A 19,194-nucleotide genomic window follows, 5' to 3' on the forward strand; every position below is an offset into this window, starting at 1 on the left:
TTTACTGCTACTTATTGAGGGCTGCTTTGTGTTCCCGGCTGTTGACACATGTTAACCATAGTTATTGCCCCAGCCGTTGCAACAATGGTCTGTATTTCTTCTGTATCTCAGGTGAGAGAAATGAGGCTCAGAGATGCACACAGATTTGCTAAGGTCACACAGATAAGAACCAGAGCCCAGATAGAATCCAGTTCTAAATCCAGAACCTAAGCCTTGAACCACTCCCCTACAAATAAATAACAGTAATACCACGTCCAACAGTCACGCCTCGTCATGTCTGTCGCTTCCGGGTCGATGGCTTGTGAGGCAATCCATAAGCACTTGTAATGTTCCCTCTCCATCCTGGACAGATGTTATCCATCTGTGAGACAGATAAGCAGATGCAGTAAGAACAAGACACAAAACCTGGGCGACTGGGAAGAGGAAACTTTGTTCTCACTCGGTTAGGAGCAGGGGTTTCTGGGAGTGGCAGTGCAACACCAAGAGCCCTAGCTTTGAACTTCACCGAGCATGTGCATCTGTGTGGAGTCAGGCCCAGCAACTCTTGGAAAGGGATGTTGTTGCACGGACCTCAGAGTGAAGAACGGGGAAAAACAGGAGACGTCGAGAGGCAGTCCCCCTCTATGGAACGGGGATTAGCCAGCTGCAGGAAGGTCTAAGAAAGGCTCCCAGGGAAAAGGGGCTGTAGGGCCTTAGTGTGGTACCCGTGTCAGCAGCAGCCTCGTGCCCAGGGAACTGTGCAAATCCGCAGGTCTCACCTGACCTACAGATCACAGACTCTGGGGATGAGGCTCAGGAATCTAGGGCTTCCCAAGCCCTCCAGGTGCTTCTGAGCCAGGCAAACATTTGAGAACATTTGCTGTAGGATGTGCTCAACAGGTGAGGAGGAAATAGTGTTAAAACAAACAGCATTTGTCAAACACTGCTCATGAATGATCTGTTTTTTTAAAAAGATTGATTTAATTGAATGGTAGAAGGAAAGAGAGAGAGATCTTCCATCCCACTCCCCAGAGGGCTGCAACAGCCCCAGGCTGGGCCAGGAGGAAGCCAGGAGCCAGGAGCTATAGCCAGGTCTCCCACATGGATGGCAGCGGCCCACGTAGTTGGGTCATCCTTCATTGCTTTTCCAGGTGCATTAGCAGGGAGCTGGATCAGAAGCCGAGTGACCAAGACTCAAACTGCTGCTCAGATACGTGATGCTGGCATTGCAGGCAGCAGCTTAACTCCCTGCAACACAATGCCAGCCCCAGTGCTCAGGATTTAAAATAACCAATCATACAAGCCAAAACCCAAAAAGACCCCCCCCCCCATATAACCTACTTATAAAAAAATAGCTTGGTTAAGTAAATTGAGATAGATCCTTGAAAACAGAATTTCATGTAACCAGTAAAAATGCTGATGATAGATGTTTTTGAATGTTATAAAATGTAACAAATCCATTTTTTAAAAGATTATTTATTTGAATGTCAGAGTTACAGAGGAGAGGGAGACATACACTCACACACAGAGAAAGAGAGAGAAAGACAGAGAGATTTTTCATATAATGTTTCACTTCCCAGATGGCCACAATGGCCAGGGCTGGACCAGGCCAAAGTCAGGAGCCAGGAGCTTCAGCCAGGTCTCCCATGTGAGTGGCAGGGGCATAAGCACTTGGACCATCTTCTGCTGCTTTTCCCAGGCCATTAGCAAGGAGCTGGATTGGAAGCAGAGCAGCCGAGACACAATTGGTGTCATTGTGGGACACTGGCATCACAGGCAGCGACTTTACCCACTATCCCGCAATGCCAGCCCCAACAAATCCACTTTTATTTCAGAAAAAAAAAACATTAATTTCACTTGGATGGGTGAGATTTTGGATTTTTAAAGGTATTCTTTATTTTCTTGTATTAAAGTAGTACCCCTTTATTACTATTGTAGTAATACAATTACAATTACAAAAAAAAGACTTTTAAAAAGTATGTTTTTATTCCTATACATGTAACTGTGACTTCTTTTTTGTCCATGGACAAGTTAGTGAAATCCCAAACACATGGACAGTGCCTCTGAATTAACTCACAGCAAGAGCAGAGCTGGCTACGGTTCGCACATGAGGAGGCCTCAAGCAGCCACGCGACCCGAGCCCGTTGTCTCTCCTCTCCAAGAGTCTCCATCTACAGACTGAAGAGTTGAACTTTCTAAAATTGACCTTGAACTTCCATGTCAACTGTTGACGTAGGCGACTTGGGTTGTAGGTGGAAAGTAGGGGTGTGAGTTGGCCCAGGAGCCTCTGTTCCCAAGGGGCCTTACCAGGGCCTCTGCTGAGCCCCCTGGGAGCGCAGCTTCACATTTGCCACTCTCCCACTGCTGACTGTTTGTCCTGTGCTTTGAGTTCCTGCCCAAGAAGGCACTTGGAAGACTTTTCTCCTTGTTTTAGCAGCTTGAGTTTGAGAAAGTTTGCGGTGTGATTTTTGATGCTGCTGTACCAGTCAGGTGGAGTTAGGTTGTGCTGCAATAATGGAAAAGATCCCTGTGACCGGGTGAGAGGAGCTAAGCCATGGCTCACTCTTCACGTCCTGCATGGGCAGGTAGGAGGCTCTGTGCACAGAGCGTCCCCCGGCATCCTACAATGCAGCCTCGCTCTGTCATGGCTCCAGGCATTGGGCAAAGAGTGTGTACAGAGAAGAGTCACAGCCGGCAGTGTTATCCCCTGGAGGTGACAACCTGAGGTCCACTCCATTTCCTGGGCCAAGACAAGTCACAGGGCCGTGCTCAACTTCAAGGGGAGGGAGCAGTGCAGAAATACTGCAAACAGTGGTGACGTCACCAGGATTAGCTATCAACAAGCAGGTCCTACTGTGTGCCCACTTCTTGGACAAGAAGGATGACTGGTTTTCCCAGAATCTTCCCACTTTGATTACTCAAGCTCCTATGTCCCAGGCACACAGCACTATGGCTTAGCACAGTGAAGGAACAAGAAAGACTCAGTTCTTGCTCTTGAATTTGTTATAATCTGGTTTTTTTTTACATTAAACATGGTAAATAATACAATGTAGGACATAAAACTGATGCCAAGTTGTGTGCTCCATGCAGAAGGGATTGGTATTAAAGAAAGATAACGGAGCAAGGTAGATGGAGGTGGTCAGGGAGTGCTTCCTGGAGGAATACTAAAGCCAAAGGACATTCATGCCCAAATTCTAGAACCTGAAACTGGGATAGCATCTGATGTTGGCTTCTGTTGTTTCCAGTAGGGAACCCTGACTAATACAATCTTTTTTAATAATCTCCCATTGGGGGATGATACAGCGTGTGTGTAACACTTCCCATCATGAGGAAATCACTTCTTTCCCTCTGGATCTCAGTGAGTCAGTCAGGGGTGAGGGCGGAGGCTGGGGAGGTAGGCCATGAGGGACTCCGGTTGGTAGCAAAGTTGATGGGGAAGGACTAGAAGGGACAGTGGGGGTATCCTGAGCCCCCTGTGGGCCGTGTGTGGGTGCCAGCAGCACCTCTCAGTTCAGAGGTAACTAAAGGTCCCTCCAGTCCTGAAAGTTCTTGGAGTGCAGGTGTTTCTGTGTGAGCCCAGCTGTCCTCAGACACGCGGCCCCTGCCCAGGCCGACTTCCTCCGGCCCCTCTCTATGCATTAACATCAAGGGGCAGCTCATGGCCCCGTCCCCCCGGAGCCTTGCAGCGGTGGTTCTACATCTCTGGGCACACGTGGCAGCTCCCCTCCCAGTTACACTTGCTTACGTGCTCCGTGAGTTCTCCCTAAATGACCAAGGGTTACACAGCCCTGTCTCCTTCCTCCTCACCCCACCCCACCCCACCCGGCACTTAGGAGGCAGGGGCCGGGACTGCCAGTCGCCTTACTCAGCTGCCTTTCTTCTCTCTTCCTTCCTTACAGAATCCTCACACTCTGTGGGACTGCGGAGCACTGGGCTAATGTGCTCCTGACCCAGAATCCCTTGCACACAGGCCGCTGATACACAAGGGGAACGGCTGGGTGGGGCAGCCAGGAAAACTGTTTTCATTTAAACATCAAATATTTAAAATTTTTTGTTTAATATTTAATTGCATTTGAGAGAGGGGTGGGAGGGAGAGATTTTTCATCTACTGGTTCACTTCCCAAAAGCCCATAGCAGCTGAGACTGGGCCAGGCAAAAGCCAGGAGCCTGGACCTCCATGTGGGTCTCCTGCGTGGGTGGCCGGGACTCAAGTCCTTCAGCCATCACCTGCTGTGTCCCAAGGTACGCATTAGCAAAAGGCTGGAGTCTGAAGCAAGCTGAGACTTGAAGGCAAGGCACTCTGATACGAGATGTGGGTGTCCAAAGTGGCGGCTTAACCACTGTGCCAAAGCCTGCCCCCAGGAACACTTTTAATAGGGGAATGATTTAGCTGGAAGCAGGCCTCCCCTTCTTTCTGGTCCCTCCTTTTCCCTACCTGGAACAGAGACATGATGGTTAAATCCAGAAGCCGTCTTATTACCTTGAACAAAATGATAGCAGGAGCCTTGATCTTTATGGAGCCCAATATCAGCCTTGAGCAACTACTTCCAAACTTTTTCACACATTAGAATAAACGACAATGAGATTCTGTCACTAGCAGCACAATGCTATTTCTATCCAATACATAAATCATTAAGGTTTGTTATACTGGGGCCAGCATACACCGTGGTAAAGCTGCTGCCTGCAATACCAGCATCCCACATGGGCACTGGTTCCAGTCCTGGCTGCTCCACTTCCAATCCAGCTCCCTGCTAATGCACCTGGGAAAGCAGCAGAACATGGCCACAAGTATTTGGGCCTCTGACACTCACGTAGGAGACCCAGATGCAATTTCAGGCTCCTGGCTTTGGCCTGGACTAGCCCCAGCTGTTGCTGCCATTTGGGGAGTGAACCATTGGATGGAAGACCTCTCTCTGTGTATCTCTCCCTCCCTCTCTCTCTGAAACTCTGTGGAAGATCTGTTACACTGACTTTAGGTAGAACAGCCTCTGTTAGGAACACTGTGTGAAGTGCCAGCTACAGTTTCGGAGCAGGGGAACCAGGGACTGCCGAGAAAGTTCCCCCGGATTTTCTAGACCTGACAGAAAGGTTGGTTTTGACAGGTTCTTTTTGGAATACACTTAAAGGAAAGAAATCAGAGAAAAGCTGGACTGGCTGGGTCCGGAAGCTCCTGTTGGAACACGTCTCAAGGTCTGGGTATGTTTGCTTCAGCAGCCTCTGGGGCAGGTTGTGAAAACCCGCCTCCCCTCCAGCTCCCTCTTTGCCCCATCCAGGGACCCAGGACCCGAGGACCGCGTCAGAGCAATGCTTGGGCCTCGCTGCTCTGCAGGTGCTGGACACTCACTGGGAAATCGCCCAGCGACACTGGTTGGGTTGGACCCAGGTGGGCTGAATTCAGGGCTGAACGCTGAGGAAGGAGAATTAAGTGCGAATGGTGCTAATGAGCAGGCCGCCACTGCTGCCCTATTCCCCTGGAGGACTGTGGTTTGGGACTTGGGGCTGTCTCGGGAGAGGCGGCGAGATTCACTTTACCACTTCCCTTGCCAAGGGTCCGCTGGGGCCAGTCGTCACCAGGGAGTGCTCCCTCTGTGCAGTCAGCTCCAGACGGGGTCCTCAAGGGTTGCTGTGGCAGCAGGAGGGGTGCGGGACGTGGCTGCCGAGAATTCTCCAGGAAAACTGCCCCCCCCCAACTCCTTCCTTGAGCTCTAGGGGCTGGCGGCTCTGGAAGGAACCGGAGGGGACACTGCTCTTCCTCGGAGGTCCTCCAAATGCAGCCCCAGGACCCACAGCGTCAACGTTTCCTGGAGACTCTCAGAAAAGCACTAGAAAAATTCACTGGAAAGTCGGGGATGCATGCAGCTGTCTGTGCCTTCCCAACTCCTGCCCATAATTCAGATGCGAGCTTGTGTTCCGGAATCTCTGCTTTAGTCCTTTGTGCCTTCCTCCCATGCGTTAGCCTTGCGGTGGGCTCAGACGTGAGGCAGAGTCAGATGGGAGCCTCAGCTGGTCTGTGGGCAAGCGCTGTTTTCTGTGTTTGAGACATCCTTGCTGGGGTTGGAGGCTGGGGGCTGGGTCACCCTGACCTGCACTTTCAGGTGAAGTGCAGGGGACTATGACCTTGTCCCTGAGCCATCCCATGTCTCGGTTAAAGGGCTCCTTGCTTTGGAGGTCCTGAAGCTCCGTTGATTCCAACAGGAATGAGTGAGCAGGACTCCAACACGAGCTTGGCTCTTCTGGGACTCGGAGGGAAGCTGGATATTGGCTGGTCTGCTGACACCTGTAATGCACCTACCCCCCTTACCTGCCTCCTTCAAGGTGCCCCGCAACAGAGCACTGTCCGCACATTCTCGTGGTCCCACCTGGTGCAGAACTCTCAGCTCCATCCCATTTCAGAGCCCTAACTGCAGACCCCGGGACACGGGAGTTTCCAGCAGTTCACCCCATTTTTCCATTTGAAAAAATGACAATTCCTCAACCTATGCCATCTGCTATGCAACCACAGTGTAAGTAACCCTTTTCCAATAGACAACATCCCTCAGCCCCTCCCTTCTGGAAAAGCCCGTGTTTCCCAGTCCTTGTTCCACCACCGTGGGAGAGCCATACCCACATCAAACCCCAGGAAGGGACAGGTGGAGGGTGGTAGGAACAGGTGCTGGCTGCAGCACACGATTTAGCAAAGGAATTCTGTGACTTATTTGTATTTGTGTTGATGGGATTCTATTTGCATAATGCTGTTTGCCAGAACATTGGAATTTCTGGAACATTCCGGACCAGGAGATAGAATAATGGTGGTAAATGGAAGGTTTGATCTAGGTCTGCAGCTTAAAACCCAAATGCCTCCAGGGCTGGGTGGGTGGGTAACTGAGGGCAGCTTCAGATGGGGGACAGGGAACAAACCAGGGCTCATGGACTCATCTCAAAGGAGCTTGGTGGTTTTGTGGCAGTGGATCAATGACAGAAGGAAACGGAGGCCCCTTCTGCTATGGTTGGGATGTTGTTTGTCCTGCAAGGCTTCGGGAGCTGGAAGCTGGGTCCCCAGCGTGGCCACGTTGTGAGGAGATGGGGCCTTTAAGAGGTGGAGCCAGGTGCAGCAAGGTCAAGGTCACCTGCAGGTCACTGAGGGCGCTGCCCTCAGAGGACCCTGGCTGGTCTCCAGAGAGTGAGTTGTTAGGGAAGAGGGAGCTGTCCCAATACTTTGCCAGCTCCCTGTCTTGCTGCGTGATGCTGTGTGCTGTGAGGCGCTTACCAGAGGCTCAACAGAGAGAGCTTTCTACCTCCCAAACCATGGGCTAAAGAAACTCCTTCACAGAGCGCCCAGCCTCAGGCATCTTGTTACAGCCCAGGAAAATGGACTAATATGCTATGCAATGTTTTGAAAGAAACTGGAAACCTTTTTCTCATTGTTAAGGTAGCATCTTTCAGGTGAGCCTGGTGGTGCAGTGGGCTAAACCCCGGCCTGGGACACCTGTGTCGCATGTTGCTGTGCCCGGTTCGAGTCCCAGCTACTCTGCACTTCCATTCCCGCCCCCTGCTAACACGCCTGGGAGGCAGTGGAGGATGACCCAAGGGTTTGGGTTCCCTGCCACCCACCTGGGAGACCCAGATGAAGTTCCTGGCTCCTGGTTTTGGCCTACCTGGCCCTGGCTGTTGTAGGCATTTGGGGAGTAAAGCAGCAGATGGGAGAGAGAGCGAGAGAGAAATTTTCAAATAAATAAATAAATCTTAAAAATATAATAAAATTTCTCTCTCTTAAACACATGCACACACACACACAAATCACTATGCAGGCTACACAAAATATTTGTAGACAGCTGCATCCCCTCTGGGTCAGGTAGACAAGGGGTATGGAAAATCACCACAAAGCAAAAGGAGTGGAGGTCAGGGCAGGCCTCACCCGGGATGTGACGTTTGGGCTGGGCTGCATGGATCCAGCATGGGTTCTTGTCAACCAAGTGGGACCAGTGTTTCCTGCGCGGTGTCACCTGCAGTGCAGTGTGGTGTTCCCAGGGCCCCTGGGGGCTGGCATGCTGGGTGAACAGAGGGAGTCGAGGAGACACAGATAGCCAGGGAGCTCCTTGGGGCCTGGCCAAGACATTTTTACTTTATCTTGTGGGCAACGGGACTGGCATGGTCAGATTGCGGCTTTACAAGGCCACTGTGGGGCTGCAGGGGAGGAAGGACAGAGAGTGCCGGCCCAGAGCTGTCACGCATCTGCTGGAATGGCTCACCGGAGAGAGCTGGCACGGAGCCAGCCGCCTCCCCACCCCCACCCCCCCACAGCCCCGAGGTGCAGCTCTGGGCCTGCCCTTGCTAGCTCCCAGCCTGCTATAATATGGTAACTACGGCCCCAGGCGGAGGGCAGGGTGTCTGAGATAGGCGGGGAGCGGCTTCCTCTACTCTGCCTGGGAGGCTGCAGCTAGCAGCAGGCAGTGTTGTGGTTACCAGGGCCTTGGGTTACAACACATGTTTGTTTTTAAAAAACGTTGCAATACCTTTTAAATCAGAGCCCTGGATAGGAGCCAAGGACAGTAGCAGGGACCAGCCCCCATGGCACTTCTTAAAGAAGCAGCTGCAGAGCGATGGAGGGTTGGGAATCTGGCTTGCCCTCCACCCCTGGGTGTAGGCTTGGAGCCGGGGCAGGGCTGGCAGGAGCTGCAGCCTCCAGGTCGCCCCAATCTCCCCCTTCCTCCTTCGAGGCACCTTCAGGAGTATAGAACATGAGCTGTCATCCAAGATGTCTTAGAAAGCTGGGAGCAGTGGTGGAGGCACCTGGGAAAGTGAGGCTCAGCTCCTTGGTCAGATTCGGGGGACTGGCTTGACAGGGAGTGAGCGCCCCATCGCGGGAGGCATATAAGGGTCTGCTGAGGGTGCGGTTCTGTGGGAATGGAGGCCAGCTCTATTTTGGCTGGGACTGGAAGGACTCTTCATCACAGTTCCTTTTCAGAAGCGCAAGTTATTCCTTAAAGGAGTCAGGACTGGGCTTCGAGAGAATCCCATCCTTGTGCACGGTCAACAGGAATGCAGGTTGTTATGGCCAGTGCTGTCCCGGAAAAAGTAGAAGTGGAATCTCCTCATGGTCCAGCAATCACACTTCGGGGTGTATCTATCCAAAGGCACCGAGGCAGGGCCTTGATGAGACAGCTGAGCACCCACGATCACACGGCACACTCGCTCCAGCTAAGGAGAGACCTCAAGCTCACCAGGAGCTCCACGGAAGAGAGAAACGGGATACACACACAAGGCAGCCTGTGGTTCAGCCCCTTCGACGAAGGCAGCTCTACCTCCTGCGACAACACAGGTGGCCCTGCGGACAGCAGGCTAAGTGAGATGAGCCTGTTGTTCTCCAACTTACGGGTGATACCTACAACAGTGAGGCTCAGAGCAGCACAGGACAGAAGGGTGGCTGCCAAGGATGGAGGGGAGGGTGGACGGCGCAAGGGTGGCTGGGGGGTGTGATTGACAGTTGTGCAAAGGGAGTGCATTCTCAAGATGTGCTGTACAATGCAGCACCTGTGGTTGATAGTGCTTTATTGAGCACTTACAAATTTGTTAAGAGGATAGATCTCATATTGAGTGCTCTTACCACGAAAAACAAAAGAAACGGAAGGGGAAGAGCACAAGGAAGATTCAGGAGGTGACAGATACACCTGTGCCTTGATGGTGGTGGCCATTGCGGTCAATAGGGGAGTGAACCAGCGGATGGAAGACCTCTCTCTCTCTGCCTCTGCCTCTCTGTAACTCTACCTGTCTGCCTTCCAAGTAAATAAAATAAATATTAAAAAAAAAATAAGCTGGGGATGGCGCTGTGGCATAGTGGGTAAAGCCACCACCTGCAGTGCCAGCATCCCATATGGGCACCAATTCAAGTCCCAGCTGCTCCACTTCCAATCCAGCTCTCTGCTATGGCCTAGGAAAGCAGTAGAAGATGACCCAAGTCCTTGGGCCCCTGCACCCACATGGGAGTCCTGGAAGAAGCTCCTGGCTTCGGATCGGTGCAGCTCCGGCCATTGTGGCCAATTGTGGAGTAAATCAGCGGGTGGAAGACCTCTCTCTGTCTCTCACTCTCTCTTTCTCTCTCCTCCTCTCCTTTTCTCTGTGTAACTCTGACTCTCAAATAAATAAATAAATTTTTTTAAAAAAGATAAGCTTACTTTGGTACAAAAATTTGAAATCCATACACAGTTTTTTCATGCTATGCATTTCCTGAAGTTTTTGAAGACCCTTGCATGGTCCAAGTTTATCAAATTCTATATATTAACTACATGTAGTTTTCTGCTATATCAATTATTCTACAGTAAAGCTTTTTGATCCTTGGCCATGGTTCATTCACACATGGCCCCTTCTTTGTCTTTACTTTGCCCACCCCAGCTCTCATCAACTAAGCTCTAACAAAGATTTGCCCAGCAAACAGAATGGATGAATTAGCTGGGGTCAGAAGCTGGACTGAGATCAGAGGGCTTCAGAGGGGCTCAGGGACTCCCCAGATTGCATTCTCAGAGGGGCTTGGGGTCTCCCCAGATCGCACTCACAGAACAATTCCACTTTGGAGCTGGGTAGGTCTAACGCTTTCACTGCCTTTGCCATCATCCAGGATGTAGCAGGATGTGCTGATACATCCACACATTGTCTCCTTTACTCTCCAGCAGGGGCAGGCTCAAGGGCCAAGGGTGGTTAGTTACCCTTCCCAGTGTCCTAAACACAGAAGCTCAGGTCGCTGGCCCAGGGTCACACTCAGGGCTTGGAACCCTGGTCTTGGGCCCTGCACAGCCTGCCTGTCACCACCACAGGGGATGACCTCAGCCTCTCCAAGAGATCTGTGCCCCCAAAGGGGAGGGAACACCTCCTGGTTTCTATTTCTCTGCCGGACCGCGGGGGAATGGGCAGCAAGGGAGCAGGTGGAGGAGACAGCGAGTCAGTGGGAACAGCGCCCACGCCAGCAGGGGCTGCTATTTAGAGCGGCCCCGACGTCCCCAGGGAGGATGATGAGGGGCGGGCGGGGAAGAGCGGCTGTAAGAGGAGCTCGGGTGGGGGAGGGGGCGCCTCCTCCCCGTGCCTGCTGCCCGCAGCGCACCCTGTCGCCTGATGTCTAAATAAGGCTTCCAGGCACACGCTAGCAGCTAAAAATAAACTCCCGCTCCCTCTCCTGCCCTCGGGCTCTGGCGACCTCCCCAGCCCCCTCGGGGCTCCCCCCGAGCTGGACCCGCTCCCCGAGCCGTGCCCTCTGATAGGGGCACCCCAGGCGGGAAGACCTGGCTCAGGAGTCAGGGCGCTCGGGGCCTCCTCTCGGGCTGAACCCTGACAAATACAGGCAAGCCCCTGCTCCCCAGGACTCAATAAGATGAGGACTTGAGATAAACGATGCACACGCCCTGATAGGAAGCCAAGACCCCCACATTCCTGGGGTCAGATTCATCAGTTTGCCCGTTCAGGTGCATCTGTTCTGCACACCCATTTTTAGCTCACACAGAGGTTTTTTAAAAATATACATTTCTGAATTAGCTGCCCAACCTTAAAGATTTGGACAGTTTTTTTAAGCGTCTAGATTTGCAGTGTTCCTTGAAAATTAAGATCTGCGCTAGGCTTTATCCAGCGCGTGCAGGACACCCTTGGGCCCACGTCAGGCAGCAGCCTCCCCCTGCCGGCGACAAGCATGTACTACAGTGTTTGCCCAGCCCTGCCGTATGCATTGTGTGCGGTGCCTGGAGTGTCGACGCGAGTCCAGGAAGGAGTTTATGACCATGGCGCTGCTTAGCTGAAATGTGCTGCTCCTCCCTGTCCCGGAATCCAGGTCCCAATCCCAAAGAAGGAACAAGATTCTCAAACTGTCACTGCCGCCCCCCAAACCAAACCCCCGTGGGAGTCACCAAACAATTAGGGTTCCCTTAGGCATTGTCTGCTGCATCTCCCAAGAGACCAAGGGGGATTGTCCTGGGTTGGAAAATTGCTGCACCAACAGCCTTGAGAGCCACTCAGATGCCTGCAGAGGGGCAGGAAAGGAAGGCGATCCTGCCTCTTCAACAAGACAGGAGCATAACTATTTGTTTAGCCTAAGTTTCATGAGAGACAGGAGTCTGCACTCTCAAGGCTGAAAGGCCCGGGGCGAGCTGTCCATTTTTCTGTGGACATTCAGCGAAGAATGCGCAGTGGTGTAGAGCTGTGACTGGGCAGAGGGCTGTGACCTCATGACGATGGCCTTGGAGAGAGCAGCAGGGTCTCCCTCCACGGGTTCTCCTTGGCCAACCTGTGCAGCCTCCTTTCTTTTGCAGGGATAGGAATGAGGGCCTTATAAGTGTCCCACAAGGTACAGCAGAGACTTTATAGTCAGCTGACGGAATGGTAGAAAAGTATTTCTAGGTTTCATGGCTGGCCTTGGGGGACATGGCTTCTGGATTCTATGATCAGCTTTGAGAAGAAGAGTTTTTGTTAATTAATTAATTAATTTGAAAGAGTTATAGAAAGAAAGGGGGAGTGAGAGAGAGAGAGAGAGGTACCTTCCATCCACTGGTTCACTCCCCAAATGGCCACAACAGTTGGGGCTGGTTCAGGAGCTTCCTCTGGGTCTCCCATGTGGGCATCAGGGGCCCCAAACACTTGGGTCATCTTCTGCTGCTTTTCCAGGTGCATTAGCAGGGAGCTCGATCCAAAGTGGAGCAGCCAGGACTTGAACCGGCGCCCATAAGGGATGCCAGCAGCTTAACCCGCTGTACCACAATACCCAGCCCCAGAGGGCAAGAGGAATTCTTCATTTCTACTTGTTGCCTGGGGGAAGAGAAGGGGGCAGAGAAGGTCAGATACTTTGTTTTTGAGGCCCCTTCAGCTTCCCACAGTTGAAGGCACTTAGCACATGAGAGGGTCACCCTTTGGGGTATTATTTCTGAGCCCCAACACTACACACATTGCATGGTGCTCAGACCGGCAGCATCGGCCTCTAGGGAGCTAGCTGGCAATGTGACTTCTCAGGTTCCACGCAGGTTCGCTGAATCACCATCTGCATTCTTGCGAGAGCCCAGGCATTTTGCAAGCACGTGTGTTACTACTTTAGAACCGTGGTTCTCACGTCGCTTGCGCCAGCGTCCTCTGGGGGATCTTTAGAAACACCGATGGCTGCGCGCCAGCCTGGGCGCAGTCTCGGCACAGGGATTGAGTAAAGCTCCGTGGGGGAGTCCAGCGTAACCAGCACCGAGAGGCTCAGCTCTCCGGTGAAGCCCTCATGAGACGAGGATCTTAGGTCAAAGCGATGCCTGCTTTGCACAGAGGCCTCCTGTTCTGGGCTGGTGGAGGGGGTGGGGGCTGCTCCTAAGGCACCCTGGAGGCCCTGCCTGGCCTGCCCGACCAGTCCAACCCCTGCTCCCCAGGGCACCCTCGGGCCTCCAGGCGTGTGCTCAGGTTCCCGACTGGTGAGATGAGAAGGGAGTGGTTCTCCTTTCAGAGGTGTGGGTCTCAGCTGAGAGACCAAAAACAGGGACCCCTGTTCCCCTCCCATCCCCGCTGGGTAGCCCTGAGCAAGGCAATTTCCCTCTCTGAGCTTTAATTTCTTTCTGTCTAAAACAGGATCATCAGAGGCGATTCCCCTGAAGTAGGGTCCAGGTTCCCACGTACACCCAGACACTCAGCGCTGCAGGGGCCCTTGGAGAGGATCTCATTTGCCCACCTTCTCACAGTGGGAAAACAAGCCCAGGGAGGTTAGAGACTTTGTCCACAGTCAGAACACGATCAGGGCATAGGGAAAATCGGGGGCTCCAGGCTTTCCATTTTGCCATTATATATGGGCAAAATCTCTGTTCTGAGCAGTTGAAACTGACTCCCTTTTCTCGCTATAGAAAGGCCAGTTTGGGCTCTGTGTGCGCATGTATCTCATTATTTCTGATAGGTAGCTGTGTTTGTTCTCTGAATTCTCCTTATACTGACCGTAGGTAGCATCGTACAGGTTCCCTCACAGAATGAGTCAAATAAAATCTTTAAGGAGTGTTCATTTTATATGAGAGTTGTGATTTTTACCTCCTTCCCCACTTTGAATAATAGGGGTACCCAGGATTTAGGATTGGATTCCTTACTAAACTGGGGGTTGAAATCTCGCAGGGACCAAGTGATGACAACAGCAGGAGATGCAAATCCTACATGGACTGTGGAGGCTGGAGAGCCAGGCCCCACCTTAAGGATAGGTGGTAGCTCAGCTGCTGTGGACTGCCGTCCCCGGGAATGCAGGCCAGTGATCCCGAACCTCTTATAGCTCAGGGAGTGTACGATAGAACATTCTAAGAAGCAGCACGCAAGTGAGTGAATCAAGACGGAAGCTGGCATCACCTGTCTGTAAGCCCTGCACCTGACCCCCAGCCTGCCGCCCCAGCATGTGAGGGGGCAGGTACCATGCATGCATGCACATTAGCCTTTAGATCCACGCTTGCTTGGAACTCCTCCTGCTGGGCCGTGTTACCCCAAGGCCCAGGCTCACTTACTCCTGCCCAAAGCTCACTGTCATTGATGTTAGTAAGCCGGCAACCATTCACAGCTTCCCATCACTCCTAGAACGTGCATTCCTCAAAGGTCGGAGCCATGTCTTTTAATAATTATCACTTTTGTGTAGGTGTGCACCACTGTGTGCATGCTGGGTGCTCCACATCCCTGATGCGAACTTGGCTACACACTGGAGTCATCTGGAATTTTAAAAAATTAATTAATTGGTTAATTTGAAAGGCAGAGTGACAGAGAGAGAGAGAGAGAGATCTTTCACACACTGGTTCACTCCCCAAAAGCCACAACAGCCAGGGCTGGGCCAGGCTGATGCCAGGAACCAGGTGGTCTAGCAGGAGCTCCCACATGGGTGGCAGGGAGCCGGGTATTTGTGTATCATCAGCCACCTCCTGGAGCTGCAAATGAGCAGGAAGCTGGATCAGAAGCAAAGCGGGGCAGGCGCCGCGGCTCACTAGGCTAATCCTCCGCCTAGCGGCACCGGCACACTGGGTTCTAGTCCCGGTCGGGGCGCCGGATTCTGTCCCGGTTGCCCCTCTTCCAGGCCAGCTCTCTGCTGTGGCCCGGGAAGGCAGTGGAGGATGGCCCAAGTGCTTGGGCCCTGCACCCCATGGGAGACCAGGAGAAGCACCTGGCTCCTGCCTTCGGATCAGCGTGGTGCGCCGGCCGCAGCGCGCCAGCTGTGGCGGCCATTGGAGGGTGAATCAACGGCAAAAAGGAAGACCTTTCTCTCTCTCTCTCTCTCTCTCACTATCCACTCTGCCTGTCCAAAAAAAAAAAAAAAAGCAAAGAGGGATTCGGTCCCAGACACTCCAGTGTGGGATGTGAGCATCCCAGGCGGCAGCTTAACCTGCCTCGCCACAACACCTGTGCCCATCTGAAATTTTTTAAAAGCACCTATGGTTAGGACTCACCTCTAGGGGTTCAGATGTCTGCAGTGTGGCTCAGGGGCTGCAGTTTAATATAAAGCTCCCAGAGGACTGCAATGGCCAGCCCTGGCTGGCAACCACGGCCTGAGGCTCTTGACCATGATGAATGTTCACCCTGGCTCTTCCCCCAAATGTTGCTCAAGGACGGGGAAAGCCCACCTCCTCAGAGAATCCCTATCAGAGGCAAACACAGTCTGCCCCCACTTGGTATCACTTGACCCTAGTTTTTCGTCTTTTGGTATGAATCCTTGATGCTAAATCTTTTATTTCTTTCTGATTGCTCTTCAGTAAGACTACAGTTGTAGTGGGTTGCGGGTGTGCCCATGGGGTGGAGACAAGGCCTTCGGTCTGTTCAATTACTGGTGAATAGCTTATCACTGAGAGGTATTTTCATTCTCATTTTTTTTAAAAAATGAGGAAGCTGAAGCCACAGAGGCTGAGGTCCTTGTCCAGGCTCTCATAGCAGCAGGTGTCAGGGCAGGGTACAAACCTGGGGTCTGTCTGACATGGAGAAACCATTCTGTCCAGCCACTGTGCCATCCCTCCGGCCACCCTGGTTACAGTCTTACTTTCCAGACACTGTGCCTGTGGACTCCAAGTCCTTCATCTGCACCTGCCAGGTCCCCTCAGCTGCTCACAGAGAAGTCCTCTAAGGCAGCTGGGAGAAGCCACCTTCTACTGCCCAAGGTCATGGACCTCTTGGGCAGTAATGGACTGGGTCTGAGACTTAGCAGTGGGAAAGAAGTGGGTAGTGGGGTGTAGAGGACTTGGCTGCTACAAAGATGGAGAAGGCCTGATGCCGGGGGGTGTGGGGTCTGTGTAGCCCCCTTCCTGTCTCCCAGTGAGGCTCCAGGTCCTACGAATGTTGACACTGTGCACCCCACAGGCACAGGGAGCAGACACACAAAGGCATCCCATCTGGTCTCTGGATCAGCCTCAGGAGCAAGGGCTTCTAGCTTCTCTTCTGCTAACAGCGTGACACTGGGCAAAGTTTCTTCTGTGGACCTCAGTGCACTGTGCGTAATGAGGGACTGGGCTAGATGGGAGGGGAAGAGCTTACTGCAACCGGAAGGTCATTAGTTGGGAGCTTAGTGACCATTACTGTGTCAATGCTGGGTTCTTAGTTTTGTGTTTCAGATTGCCACAATGTTTTCATTAATATCCAACTGCTAGCAACAGCCTTCCTTACCCGGGTGCAGAGTGATCCACACTTAAGGATCCTGACAACCCGTCACCCACCACTGCTCTTTGTCTAGACACCGCATCTGGCAACACCCTCACAATGTCTTTTTCCAGTAACACAGAGCCGCCAGAGCTGCTAGTGACGCCCTAGGCCACTTGAGACCCACAGGTGGGGCTCCGGCTCACAAAAGGAGGAGGCAGAGGCGCTGTCTCTGACGCTTGGATACTTCGCTCTTTTTACCTGCACTTTTGTCTTTGACCTGAACATGAAGTGGGGCTGATCTGGACTCCGAAGGAGCAGGCGGCAGGAAGCCACCGCAGCGCCATCTGGTGGGGCGCCCGAGCTCCACCCGGCCTCCCGGCTGCCACTCTCCTCCCGCACACAGCCATTCCCCTCAGCCCCTTCTGTCCAGGGACGCCACAGGGATCTCCAGACTGGCCACTTGGAGGCCCAGACCTGCGCGGTCAGAGAGCGCTGAGCCACTGGCCCTGGAGGCGACCAGGAAATGGTGCCATGCCCTGTATTTGGGGTCTTTCCTGTGGGGAGCATGAGAGTCTGCGAGGACCGAGGCAGAGGGTTTGTCTGCATCAGGACCATGCCATGCACAGCTGGCTGGGGTGTTCCTGACCCGGATGGGCATCAGCACCTCGCCAGCTCCTCTACCAACACCATGCTGCTCCGCCACTTGCCGCAGACTCAAGGCCAGGAACATTTGCTGGGGTCTGCGTGGCATGGCGTGGCGTGGTGTGGCGGGGCGATCCCGTGGGTGCTATGGGAGGGCGGGGCTGCAGCTCAGGCTCCCAGCGGCCTGCAAACTGGCGAGGAGGCAGCATAGGTTCTCAGCTGTAACCACACAGAACGCATCGGCCTTTTCACCTTCTGGTGGACAAAAGCCAGACTTGTGCCTCATGAGAGTGTCTGTCCAATTCGACAGGCAAATAATGCCTGCCGGAGAATTCCAGGAGCTGGCCTGGAGACAGCCAGCTGAAGTTGCAAAGTAACTTGGGGCAGCTCAGTCAGCCCGACCAGAGCTTGGACTGTGACTAGGGCTGAGAGTCCCCACCGCGATGCCACCCAGCCCCTTCCCACCAGCCAGAGACCCCTGTGCAGCTGGCCCTGTCCCGTGATCCCATGATGGCAGTCAGGCAGTTAAATCTGTATTTCCTTATATAAATTTCAGTTCTCTCTCCTTATGGGAAAGGGTGCATGAGGCCCAGGCAATAGCATGCCGCCTTCCCCAATGGCTAGCAGCCTGCACAGACTTGTCTGTTTGCTTCCAGTCCTTGTCCCCTGAATTACTAGGTTCTCTTGTGAGAAGTACCACACTTGGGTTCCATAACAGTACCTATTGTGATGTTAGCAACAGGGGAGACTGGAGGAGTTCTGTACTACTTTTGCGACTTTTCTATATAAACCTAAAACTAATTCAAAAATTAAAAGTTTGTTTTAAAAAAAGATGATTACAGGGCTGGCGTTGTGGTGTAGTGGGTTAAGCCTCGCCTTGCAGTGCCAGCATCCCATATGGGTGCTGGTTCAAGTCCTGGCTGCTCCTCTTCTGATCTAGCTCTCTGCTATGGCCTGGGAAAGTGGTGGAAGATGGCCCAAGTGCTTGGGTCCCTGCATCCGTGTGGGAGACCCAAAAGAAGCTCCTGGCTTTGGATCAGCTCAGCTCTAGCTGTTGCGGCCATTTGGGGAGTCTCTCCCTCTCTCTCTCTGTAATTCTACCTCTCAAATAAATAGATAAAATCTTTCTAAAAATAAAGATGAATAGATGAGTTTTAAATTCTGCTCACACATTCATTTGTTCACAGCCATTGGGTGCCTGCTACATGCCCAACACTGGGAATCTGTTAGTGACACAAGTCCGCGGACTGGTGGTAACTCGGTACAAATGCTATTCCCTTAAAAACACAATCCAGCCTCAGCTAACGCAGTCACCTAACCAAGTGCCGGCTGATGGTGTGTAGAATCTCGGCCTTGCTCTACCTTCTCCCAGCTGCGTGGCCCTGGTAGAGCTATCACTGTGTATCAGATGCCTAGTGCTAACACAGGGCAAAACAACCTGGGTTCTTTCAAAAGACAGTACTTACGGTTAGCTATTGTAATAACTATAAGGCAGCGATTCCTCACATGGATGAGGAAGCTAATGTCAACACGCGGCTGACATTTCTGTCAAGAAAGACTTGGTTGCGCAAACACTGAATTCGTGGGTTCCTAGAAGTGCTTACCGCGGTCACGGTCGATGAGCGAGACTCGGAAAACGCCGTTCGGCTCCTTCCTGGTCCGGCGCTCCGCCCCGCCCCTCCTCGGCGCTCAGCTCCGCCCCTCCTCGGCGCTCAGCTCCGCCCCTCCCCGGCGCTCAGCTCCGCCCCTCCCCGGCGCTCAGCTCCGCCCCTCCCTGGGGCTCCGCCCCGCCCCTCCTCGGCGCTCAGCTCCGCCCCTCCCCGGAGCTCAGCCCAGCCCCCCCGCCCGGGGCTCCTCTCCCTCCCTGGCCTTACCGAGCCCCGCCCCTTCTCGGCGCTCCCCGCCTCTCTCCGCCCTTTCCCCACCCTCCGCCCAGGAGGAGGACCTGGATTCCCAAGCTGGGAGGGCCTCAAGGAGGCGGAGCCGGGAGACTCCCGTCCCATTCCGGGC

At 53.1% G+C, this 19,194-nt stretch overlaps 1 long non-coding RNA gene across 1 annotated transcript; it reads right to left on the reverse strand.

The window, feature by feature from the left end:
- Nucleotides 1-248: 248 nt before the first annotated feature.
- LOC149126120 (uncharacterized) lies at nucleotides 249-18,906 on the reverse strand. The gene is made up of 3 exons (XR_016236367.1): nucleotides 18,789-18,906; nucleotides 12,471-12,738; nucleotides 249-361 (listed from the first exon to the last, which is right to left on the reverse strand). It is a non-coding gene; the product is annotated as an uncharacterized LOC149126120 (long non-coding RNA).
- Nucleotides 18,907-19,194: the final 288 nt, after the last annotated feature.

Source organism: Oryctolagus cuniculus, chromosome 6, assembly GCF_051225735.1.
Source record: "Oryctolagus cuniculus isolate XC-2025 breed Fujian yellow rabbit chromosome 6, ASM5122573v1, whole genome shotgun sequence".
Classification (NCBI taxonomy): domain Eukaryota; kingdom Metazoa; phylum Chordata; class Mammalia; order Lagomorpha; family Leporidae; genus Oryctolagus; species Oryctolagus cuniculus.